At 38.5% G+C, this 12,131-nt stretch overlaps 1 pseudogene; it reads right to left on the reverse strand.

Moving 5' to 3' along the window:
- On the reverse strand, nt 2,128–4,102 carry LOC107630011 (annotated as a pseudogene).

Raw genomic sequence — 12,131 nt, forward strand, 5'->3', positions numbered from 1 at the left:
TACAAGTCATCAAGAAATTTTATCATATATCTATATAATTTCATTTTAAACTAATTAATTTCTAGTTATTAAAAATCTAATTAAGAAACTAATGTTACAATAACAACACAGTTTATATATGTGGCTAAATAAATTAACAGATCTACTTAACATGTGATAGATTAATCCTTATCCTGTTGGGATGAGGAATACCGTCGACAACCAAAAAACAAAATCTAACCCATTTATAAATAAGTCATATTTTAAACTTGTCAATTTTTACAAGCAAATGAAACCATCTCACAAGTTGCAACTCATTATTGAAAGACTCTTAAAAAAAACCAACATGTCTAATATTAGTAGTAACTTTCAAATGAAAGATTAATATAGTATTTAAAATTTCTCAATGACTTATTAATCCTTCCTAAAAAATTTCCGAAACTTAATTAGAATAGTACAATGCTAGGAACTCAATATTTTTAATAAAAAAAAATAGCAATAGATTAGTATTATTCTAACAAAAGTATTATTCATACATTAAAATTAGTTATTAATGTATTTGTTATAAATATATATATGTAGTTTATCGGTAATCTAAATGCAAATCAAATAAAAAAAATATAGAATTACTTTTGTTATTTTATTGGAAGGGACAACAGCACAGTGTTATAGTTTCACTCAGAATATTCAAACTTATATACAGTATTACAGCATTTACTCATCTTGACCTAACAAAAAATATATCTTAATTATTTTGTTTTGATTTTGCCCCCATATAAATATAATGCTTATTGTGTTCATCATCCTCCAAATAATTACCACACTCTCAACTCCTCAAAATCAATAATCAAATCCTTCCCACTTAACAATGGCGGCAAATACAATTCCAGTGGTGCAAGTCTCCATACTTGCACTCATCATTTTCTCAACATTCTTCTTCGTGAATTTCCAGGTTCTTCTTCCTAGTACCCTCCATGACCACCCATTGGTTCAAAGAAAACTCGTAAGCAAACGCATTCTCCATAAACTAGGCATCGACCTATCGAAGCGTGCGCGAATTCGAGTAGAAGATGATGCTCCTGGAACTGGAGGTGCTGATAGAATCTCACCTGGCGGACCTGATCCTCAGCACAATCGCCGAAAATCTCCACTGAGCAACTAGATTTGGTTTCTATAGAATTTGGCTATATACTCTGCGCCACTACTCATGCATGATTACTTTCGTTGTATGAGTTTAAAGATATATTTACTATAAGAGGTAATTCTCAATTTGGTTTCTGAAATTTTTAATGTGTATTAATTAAGTTCTTGACGTATATTATTCTGGGTGCATTTATATAAAATATCAAGAGGACGTAATTGAACATTATCTTTTTTTTTTTTACTAATTGTTTGTTTTGTACATATTTTTTTACCATTGAATATAGTTTTTATAAATCATATTCAAGGATGAATTATTATTCTATATTTTATTCAATGGTGAAAAAATATACAATGACTTATAGAACGAATATTTAGAAATATTTTTCATAATTTTGTAGGTAGTACCTTCTATTAAACTTGAAAATTAAATTTCATAAATAGACACAGAATTATAGTATATATCAAATAAAAGCCAGCGTGCAAGAAAATCCATGTAGTAGTATGTGAAATTAAACTTGGTATATTTGTAGTCCAAGTGGGTGGAAGATATAGTAATATATGTATGTGAAACTCATCTTATGCTATTACGGAAAATTCATCATATATACTGTTCTATGTCATCATAATAATGATCTCAATGTATCGAAATTATTTCTTTTAAGAAAGCATTCTCATTTTGAAGGCCTATCGATGCAGTATATATATATAGGATCTCTGCTTCTAATTTGTTGCAAAAGATTTTTCATATTTTCCCCGTGGCGTTGTTGGAATTCCTAATACACGAATAACTTATATATTTTAATATTTGGTAGAATTTTGGTCCTGTGGATAGTATTTTTATACATAACTGACTACTACCTTTCACATGGAGAATCTTCTTGATGTTATTATTCCTTGGCTGACTCGAAAATATAACCAGTTATTGAGTTAACACTGGCAAAGGATGATACCGGATTTGCAATATGTAAACTATTAAAAAGGAGAAACGAGATGACAAACAAAACATTCAAAGGATGAAAAATGCAGTTCTCACAAATAATTATTCATTCATTCATTTATTTACAAACCCATAAAACGTACATGCTATTTATTCTCAGAACCGAATTATAAAAATTGGTCCTTACTTATTTATCTACATCACCATAACCGTAAAAACAGATGAAACTTTCAACTAGCACACAATCAAAATAACTGCTTCACACAATGTTCTGCCTTTCCTCTGCTTCACCCTCTCCAACAACATACACTTGGGTTGTCTCTGCTATTTCTGATATGGTTTCACCTATGGCATTCAGAACCCCACCACCACCACCACCACCACCCTGACTCTGCGCCTTCATTGCAGGTTTAATCATGGTTTCTCCAATCTCAGCCACAGTCTCACCTACTGCTCCCAGCACCTGGCTTCCTCCTTCATTCACATTATCCAATGGCTTCACCCTTTCACCACTATCACCCAATGTTCCACCAACGTTTTGATATGGTTGCTGTTCCCTTTGGTGGTTAACATTGCCCACAGTTCCTTTTGTTCCCTTTTGAAAATCTTGAGTAACTTCACCTTGAGTGGTAGCAACCCCACCAAGTTGTTCACCTTGATCTCCCTGAAACGTTCTCTCTTCAGATCCTCTTCTCACTCCACCTTCCTGTTCTTGTCCTTCTCCTCTTTCAACAACTTCCGTTGATTTCTTCTCATCAGTTTCCTGAATGCAATTGTGAAGTTTTCACTAATTGATAATAAGAGACTCTTGAACAAAATGCCAAACTGAGATCAACCATAAATCACAGTTTTACTAGTGAGGTATATATACCTAACCAGAAAATATAGAGAGTTAGTTAAAATTAGCCAATTTTAGGATTCAAGCTTATAATTTAAGAGTTAAAGTTAGCATTTAAGTTTATAAATTAGGAGTTAAAATAAATAGAAGAATTTAAAAAAAAAAAAAACTGGTGTTAGAAGAAAAAAAAGGGGTTAATTTCTAGCATTCCTCTATTTAGAATACTAAAAAAGAAATTGGTTGGAGGAAGATAGAAACCAGTCTCTGAGCTGCTCTCTTGGCCTCCAGTTCCGTCTCTTTCTCATCCATCTTCCTTGCTGTATACTCCTTGGCACTATCACCAGCAGCAGCAGCCAACCCTTTAACGGTCCCCACCGACTTCGCGGCGAGCTCAGAAGCCTTCTGCCCAGCATACCCTCTATAGCGGTTTTATCTTGAGGGATTTGACTAGTGCCGGTTCCGGTGCCTCTGGCTGCTTGTTTTTCTTTCTGGTACCTCTCTTGAGCTGCGGAAATTGCATCCATTGAATTCTGTTGAGCTTGACCTCTGTACTTCGAAATCTCTTCCAAACTTGGCTGTTCATCATTCTTTTCTTTCTGAGTTTCGCCGCTACTCTCTTGTTGAGACCTAGAAATGCCTCCAAGATTTGATTGTTCTTTGTGGTTCTTTTCTTCTCCTTTTTTGTTTATGTCCTTTGCTGCTTCTTGTTGAGCCCGAGCTTCGGAATTCTGCTGTTCCTTTTGTTTATGTTGATCTGCTTTTTGGTTTATGTCCCTTAATGCTTGTTCTGCTCTTTTTTGTTTATTCTCCTGAGTTGGATTCTTTTTATTATTCTGTTGTTGTTGAGCTTGGAAAGAAGAAGCATCTCTAGCTTTGTCAGCACCCTCTTGCAACTTCTCAGTTGTAACATGGTGCCTTTGTGTTTGTGTTTTCATCTTATTAGAGTCCCCTTCTTGTTCCTGTGCCGTGTTTTCTTTGCGAGATATCTGCTGAGACGCCATTGTTTTGTTGTTCCTCCTTTAAAGAACCAAGAAACTGCTTTCTTTGTGGTGTAAGTTGCTTTGTGTTTCAAGAACTTTGGGGAAATTCTGGGCATATAGATTGATAGATAGATAGATAGATGTATGGGAATGAAGTGTAAGTGTATGTAACGGGGTGGGTTTAAAAGAAGAGAAAGGGGAAGGGGAAATGGCGGTTCGAAATTGTCAAAGAGGTGGAGATGGATGGATCAAGTTTGCATGCGGAAGGACACGTGGACGGTTACAACAACAAGTGAGGGCTGTGCACTTTGCACAATTCCCCGTTGAATGGTAGAGATGGTCATAGTGGTGGAGTATGGATCCAGCAGCACTCTTGGGGTGCTTTACATATGTGACACGTGGAAACTTGGAGCATCCTCGAGTTGTTAGCATAGTTAGATACACGACACGTGGCTTGAGTATTTTTCTTTTCTTTTAAAAGACTAAAACAAAAATAATGGATAATTTATTTTATAATTATGTTAAATATACATTATATGCACGGACACTGATGCGAATACAAGATATACGATAACAAAATAGAATTGACATCAAAATTATATTTTTTAATTTTAATTTTAGTAAAAAAAATATTACATTCATGTAGAGTACAACTCTCTGTAAAATCCAAATTAATGGAATAACAAATCAAACAATTTGTGAGGTACTAAAATTAGACATTCGATATTTATACCATACACACGTGATGCGACAGGAGCCGAAGAAGCAGCACCAGTAACAACAGCGTAGTCTCTCTTTTCGGCAAAAATTCTCCTCTCACTCAACTTATCACTTTCACATATACCTCTCCTCACAAATAAACTCTTCTCTTCTTTTATAAAAAAAAAAAAATCTTTTTTCACAAATTAAAAGACCAACTAAAAGAAGAACAACATTCAAAAGATTCTAGGGTTTGGAATAGAGAAGAATACTATCGTCTGGAAAATGAGTCGTTTTCCATTTTTGTTGATAATTTACCAGAAGATATCTCGAAGAGGAAATTATTCCACCTTTTTACCTGGACAGGAAGAATCATTGACATATATTTGTCTTGTAAGCAGAAAAAAGGTTTGATATATCTTTGTCTTTATACGGTACACGACAAAAGGGGGAGCAGTGAAGGCAATAACGGACATGGACCGAATGAGGCTACGTGGGAAGACAATCTCAGTAAAAGAAGCTACGTATAGAAGGCTTATGAAGGAGACAGTAAGAAGAATGCATATCGAGGGTAGAGAACATATTGCTAATGGGAATATGCGGACTCAACGTGGTGACAAGATGAATATGCTTACAAGTGAGGGAGGGACGATGAAGACTACATCGGAGAAGCAGCCAAACGGCAATGGATGGACGAAGAAGGTTGAAGTAACAGTTGCAGAAGAGAATATGGGTTGGCTAGCAAGGAGTTTAGTCGGGGGGACGACCAAGGCCATAGATTTCAATGCTTTAAAGAATGTAATTAGCAAGAATCTGCCTCAGGTTATTCAAGTCCGTGAATTAGGAGTTTATAAGGCACTTTTAACTTTCGACACTGTGAAGCATGCGGAGGAATCTTACACGTTTAAAATGAATAGTTTCCTGCAATTTTTTCATAGTGTTTGGAGATGGAAAGAATCAGAACGAACTGAGACTAGAAGAGTATGGCTAGAATGTTTTGGAGTGCCATTGCATGTGTGGTTTGCAGAAACATTTAAAAGAATAGGTGGACAATGGGGGGAAGTAGTACAGTGTGACGAAATCAAAATTATCATTCAGCTCTAGAAAAGTCCTAATCAATACTTGTATGTTTGATGTTATTAGTGAGTGGATCCACATAACGGTCGGTATTAGTGGATTTGATGTCCTTGTGAAGGAGGTGGGACGTGAGATATATGGAGCAGAGAGCATGACGGCAGGTGAAAATCAGCGAATGGTGAAGGCCAACTATGATGTAAGTGATAGAGAAAGAAAGGCGTTGGCACCAATGTTTGACCCGGCGGCTGAATTGGTGGAGGCAGGACTAAGGAATCACGATGAAGATAAGGATAGAACAGTAATTCATGACTTATTTTTGAATGATTGGAATCAGGAGCATTTACTATCGTACAAGAAAAAAAGGGAAACGGACTTAAATGCATTAAAAGGAATTGATAGAGGAAAAAATCATGGCGATCTTGAATTTAATATAGAAGGGAACTCCGAAAGGACGGTGTCACAAGGAAATTTTATTTCAAGTGGAGGGTTACATGCAAATCTTATAAGGGCTGAAATGAGGAATATGGTGGGCCATTATTTTCACAAGGAACGTGAAAACAAAAGAGAAAGGAGCGGCATAGGAAAGTTGGGCCTTCATGGAACTGGGCTGCCGAATGATGATATTCAATATAGAATTGTTGAAGGCGAAATGGGTCCTAGTGGGTGGGCTCATGAAGAAGCGGATCAGGTACATTCTCCGCCGGTTGAAGTGCACGCTGCTGATGAAGGAAGGAATGGCGACATGCTCTCTTCGAGGAGCAGCTCCTGCACGCCGCTGGAACCGGTGCAGTCGACGTTGAAACACACACGGGTGGCGACGGGTGAAGACACGCGTCAGAACAGCATCGCGCAGGGGAAAGGGAACGCGGGTCAGACGGTGATGGTGACAAGTGTGGTGAAACATGCCCGGTCAAAGATGGTGGCTCCATGAGTAGCGCCTGTATACGGGATGCGGGACAGCGGCGGTGACGGGAAACAAGGAGCGGGTCTGATTGACGCATGGGATGCAGTGTGGTAGAAATGTTAAGTGATGAAGAGTACCATGGCGAAATCAATGAGCAAGGTAATCGGAGCAACAACAAGAACTTGAATCCAGCAGAGGAAGAAGGCGAAGAAGGTGAGATTATTCCAGAGATAGTAACAGCTTGCAAGGAACATTGTGCAAACGGTAAAGAATGCAACCACAAGGAAAGTGGCTCCGGAACAAACCAAGGGAATCAGAATGTGTTTGATGAAAGGCTGGAGTGGGAGGAATAAATGAAGGAAAATAGAAAAACTTGGGAATTAGCCGTGGAATCAGGTGCAGTTTTACATAATAAAGAAGACGATATCATGGCAATGTTTCAAGCACAGAATGAAGAAATTACAAATAGGAGGAGGCTGGCGAAACAAAAAGAGAAAGCGAGAAGAAGCAGACCTAAGAACTGCAACAAAGTGTGTAAAAATATTTTTAAATGATTTACAGTTTTTGGAATATTAGGGGTTAGGAAGTGATGGAAAGCTGAAAATGATAAAAGAATTGAAAAATAATTATAGATTAAACATGTTAGGTTTGATTGAAACTAAGCGTCAAGTATTAACTAAATTTGATGTTATACGTATTTGGGGAAATGACATGTTGGGGTGGGAATATGTGGAATCCGTAGCTACTTCTGGAGGTTTACTGTTAATGTGGGATGATATGTCGTTTAAAATGAATAATTGTTATAAAGGGAAACGGTGGCTGTGTGTGGAGGGAGTGATGACTAATAATAATCTTAGCTGTGCGTTTTGTTTGGTGTACGGCGCACATGGGAGAGCTGAAAAGCTGGTGATGTGGGAGGAGTTGAGTTATATTGTGGGGCTGTGTCAGGTGTCTTTTTGCTTTATGGGGACTTCAATGAAATATTGCATGTGGAGGAAAGGAAAGAAGTGAGTAGGCTACCACTGTCTGCGAAAGAGTTTAAGATTTGGGTACAGGATATGCAGTTGTTGGATCTTCCTCTAAACGACCGTAAATTCACATGGTTCAGGGGTCGACAATGTAGCCGCATTGATAGGGTTTTAGTCAGTGTAGATTGGATTGAAGCGCTTCCGGATACTCGTTTGAAAGGTGGACCTCGAGTGCTATCAGATCATTGTCCGCTGATTGTGGAAGATACAAGAGTGAAGGGAGGCCCAAGACCGTTTAGAAGTTTAGATGCGTGGTTCACACATGAGTGTTTTTTGAGCATGGTGAAAGAGGAATGGAGAAACTTAGGGGATGTTCAATTCACTAGCAAGCTCAAGGCACTGACGTCTCCTCTGAGAAGATGGCATAGAGACAGGTGACATGGATAGTAAAATAAAGAGATTTGAGGAGGAGATAAAAAAGATTGATGATATGGTAAGTGATGGCACATATGACGGTACAATGGAGGCTAGGCGCAAAGCTTTGGTGAGATGTTGCGAGAAATGGTATATTCGGAAGGAAATTCACTGGAAGCAGATGTCTCGGTCTCGACATGCAAGGGATATGGATAAGAATACCAGATACTTCCATCAAGTAGCCTCGGCTAGAAGGAGGAACAACAGAATTGATGCACTCTTACTGCATGGGAGATTGGTACGGAATCAGTCCAGAATAAAGGTTGCGATCAGAGGGTTTTATAAAGATTTGTATCGACAAGAATATGTGCCATTGATTGGGTTTCGGGAAGGACTAGTGATGAAGATAGAGGGAGATGAAGCTACAGCATTAGAAGTAATGCCTTCTGCTGAGGAAATTAGAGAGGCTGTTTGGAATTGTGAGTCGACAAGAGTCCCAGGTAATGACGGGTATAACATGAACTTCATTAAGAATTGTTGGGATGAGTTTGGTCATGAATTCACTGCAGCTGTATTAGCTTTCTTCCATAGTGCCAAATTACCGACGATGCGAATGTAACTTGGGTGGCGCTAGCTCCAAAGTTTGTGGGTGCCAAGGAGATTAAGGACCTCAGGCCTATTAGCATGGTTGGGTGTATGTACAAAGTGATATCGAAGATTTTGGTAAGAAGGATGAGTTCAGTGATGCCAAGACTAATGGGAGAGACACAGAGTGCTTTCGTGAAGGGCCGGAAAATACATGACGGTGCTCTCATTGCATGTGAAACAGTTCAGTGGCTTAAGACGAGTAAGAAGAAGGCGGCGATTATAAAGCTAGATTTTCAAAAGGCATATGACAGGGTCAGGTGGAGCTTTGTTGATATTGTGTTAGAAAATATGGGTTTCGGACATAAATGGAGAGCATGGGTAAAGGAATGTGTAAGTACAGCCTCTATGTCAGTTCTGATTAATGGGGCACCTTCCAAGCCGTTCAAGATGGAGAGAGACCTAAGACAAGGGGATCCTCTATCTCCATTCCTGTTTGTTCTTGTTGTTGACATATTACATAGGATGGTGGCAGAAGCTGTCAGGAATGGACGTATATCTCCTCTACTGGTTGGGAGGGATAAAATAGAACTGTCACATTTACAGTTTGCGGACAACATTATTTTGTTCTGCCCACCAGAGACTGAAACAATCTTGAATTATAAGAGGCTCCTGCGATGCTTTGAACTCATGTCTGGACTAAGTATCAACTTTGACAAATCGAATTTGATTTCCGTTAATTGTGAATCGGAGTGGGTGACAAATATGTGTGGGCTACTAGGATGTACTGAAGCGGTCCTACCTGTAAGGTACTTGGGAATACCCTTAGGAGCAAATCCTCGACTAGTGAAGATATGGAAACCGATTATAGACAAGGTAGAAGAGAAGCTCGGTCTGTGGAAAGCAAAGGTACTTAACAAAGCTGGAAAGTTAGCTCTTATCAAGTCTGTGCTTAATAGCTTGCCAGTCTACTATCTTAACTTATATAAGATGCCAAAAAGGGTAGCAGAGAGGTCGATTGCGTTGCAAAGAAATTTTTTATGGTAATAATGGTATGCCTCTGGTAAAATGGGAATTGGTGCAGGCTCTGAAAAAGCTAGGAGGCTTGGGAGTGGGAGATGCTGTAATTAGGAATACAGCACTTCTGTTTAAGTGGTGGTGGCGGTTTTCAAAGGAGGATTGTTCGTTGTGGAAGAAGATTGTATGTTCGTGTAATGGCTTAAATCCAAATATAATGCTAGCAAAACAGTTACTACCCACAAGAGGAGGTCCGTGGAAAGATATCTGTCAATTGAAGATAAAGGAGCAACATGTGAAAGACAAAATTCTTAGTGGGCTATCTATGGAAATAGGAGACGGGAGGAGAACTTATTTTTGGGAGGATAATTGGTTACAAGGTGGACCCTTGAAAGAGAGCTTTCCGAGACTTTTCTCTGTTTCAAACCAGCAAGGATCTGTTATAGGGGATTGTGGGTTTTGGGATGGGTTAGAGTGGATATGAAATTTTTTTTTTAGGAGAGAATTGTTTCAATGGGAGTTGGCTCTCGTCAACAAACTTCATGAAAGGCTAAGACCAGTTAAATTATCACCTAGTAGAAAGGACAGCGTGGTGTGGAAATTTGATAAAAAAAAAAAAGGTATTTTTTCTACTAACTCTTTTGTGCATGTGTTGCAGACAGAAACTGCATAAGAGAAAGTCACAAGCTACAACTTTACTAGCTCAATTTGGAGAGATTTGGTTCTGCCAAAAATTGAGCTCTTCACATGGTTTGTCTTAGTGGGAAGAGTAAATACCAAAGAGAGACTGAGTAGACTAGGTGTCAGTCGTCTAAGTGATAATACCTGTGTTTTGTGTAAAAAAGATGTAGAATTTGTTCATCATTTATTTCTCTGCTGTGAGTTTACTTGACAGGTGTGGTGTGCTTGGTTGACATACTTTGATATAGTTTGGGTTGTTCCGGGCTCGATCAAGGACTTGTTTAAGAGTTGGATAGGAGAGTCTGGTAAAAAAGTTGAGCAGAATAAGCGGTTGGTTAGTTTCTGTACAATAATTTGGAATATTTGGATGGAACGAAATACGAGAATATTTAAGAATGAAGAAAGTAACGTTGAGGACATCAAATTGAGGTCGGTGGTGAGCTTCAAAGAGTGGTCTGGTGCTGATCCATGAAGTTGTTGATGGCAATGTCGGAGATGACAATGTATTAGTCGCTGTGGATTACCTTTGTTTTACCTTTTTCTTGTAATTTGGTTCTTTGTGTCACTCCACTTTAGTGTGTTGAACTTTTCTTTGTTCAAAAAAAAAAAAAAAGAACAATAAGTCTTACTCCATTTTGTTCATCATCTAACAATACCAAAAAACCTAAAATTAAAGAAATTTGGTGTTTTAATCTTTAATATCGTTAATTATCTCACCTAATTATGCGAGTAATTAGTTTTTTATTTTATTTTATTTTTCAGTTAAAAAAATATTAGTTAGTTAGACCTTGTTTGGTCATAATAATTTATTGTATGTAAATCATATATATTTAGTGAGATAGTTAATTTTATTAAACAGAAATAACGTATATGTGTTGGTGTGTTAATTTGATTAAACATACATAGTTATTTATAGTTATGGTATTAGACAAAGTCGTTTGTTTAGTTGTATTGAATGAATGTTATTCAGTATAATAATGCAAATTTGATTTATATTATATATTACTTAAGTTAATGTTTTAATAATTATTGTTAGGAGCTAATTATAATTTAGTTTTTTAAATAATGTTATTTATAGTGAAAATAAAATTTAGTATTTGAATAATTAAAGAATTAAATTAGTGTAATAATAGTAATTTAGTTTATGTTCTGGTCTAACCCATTAAGGGCAGGAGGTCCACCTGACCTACTTTCAACCCGACGACTTTTTGACCTGTCTGAGGCAATGTATCTTGCATGATGCCATCCCAGTGAGAGTCTAGACAGTTGGCGGTCTAGACAGCTGGTGGATATTTTCAGACACGAGGGTCCAAATGAAAGGATCCACCCGACGAGTACAGATAAAGGGAGGGAGACTTGCCCCTCCCCCAGGTACGTCATCTTTTTACCCTAATTAGTCGCCTCATCGTACGGACGCTTACTTTAGCATCAAAGTGTCCTTGCAGATGGCCCCACCCGCCGACTCACCGACGATCGTGGCCATACTCGTCGCCAAGCTCACTCCCCGGTCCTGATACTCAACATCCCATCATTGCTCACACCTAGCTGTACAACCGACCACCCATTCCGATGAGCAACCGAACATTAGCGCTGTTTGTAGGGACCTGACGCGAGCATGGAGCTTATCCTTCGTACGAAGGAAATACGAGAGGAGGGAGGAGCTACCGGGCGTCCAGGGGGCCGCCGTAGGAGTAGAGTGAGCTCGAGAACCTCCTGGGAATGTCGAAGGACCCCCTCTCTCCAAGGCGACTCCCATGACCGATCTTTGAAAAAGCGCCCGTTTGGTGGTACCGGTGATGACAACTCTCGAATCATATAGGAGCTCAGGCACAGGGTCCAGAACTTGAAGAGGGAACTGGTGGCAAGAGATCACTACCATCCCGAGTATAGCCGAAACTCTCGCTCACGT

Source organism: Arachis ipaensis, chromosome B03, assembly GCF_000816755.2.
Source record: "Arachis ipaensis cultivar K30076 chromosome B03, Araip1.1, whole genome shotgun sequence".
Taxonomy (NCBI): domain Eukaryota; kingdom Viridiplantae; phylum Streptophyta; class Magnoliopsida; order Fabales; family Fabaceae; genus Arachis; species Arachis ipaensis.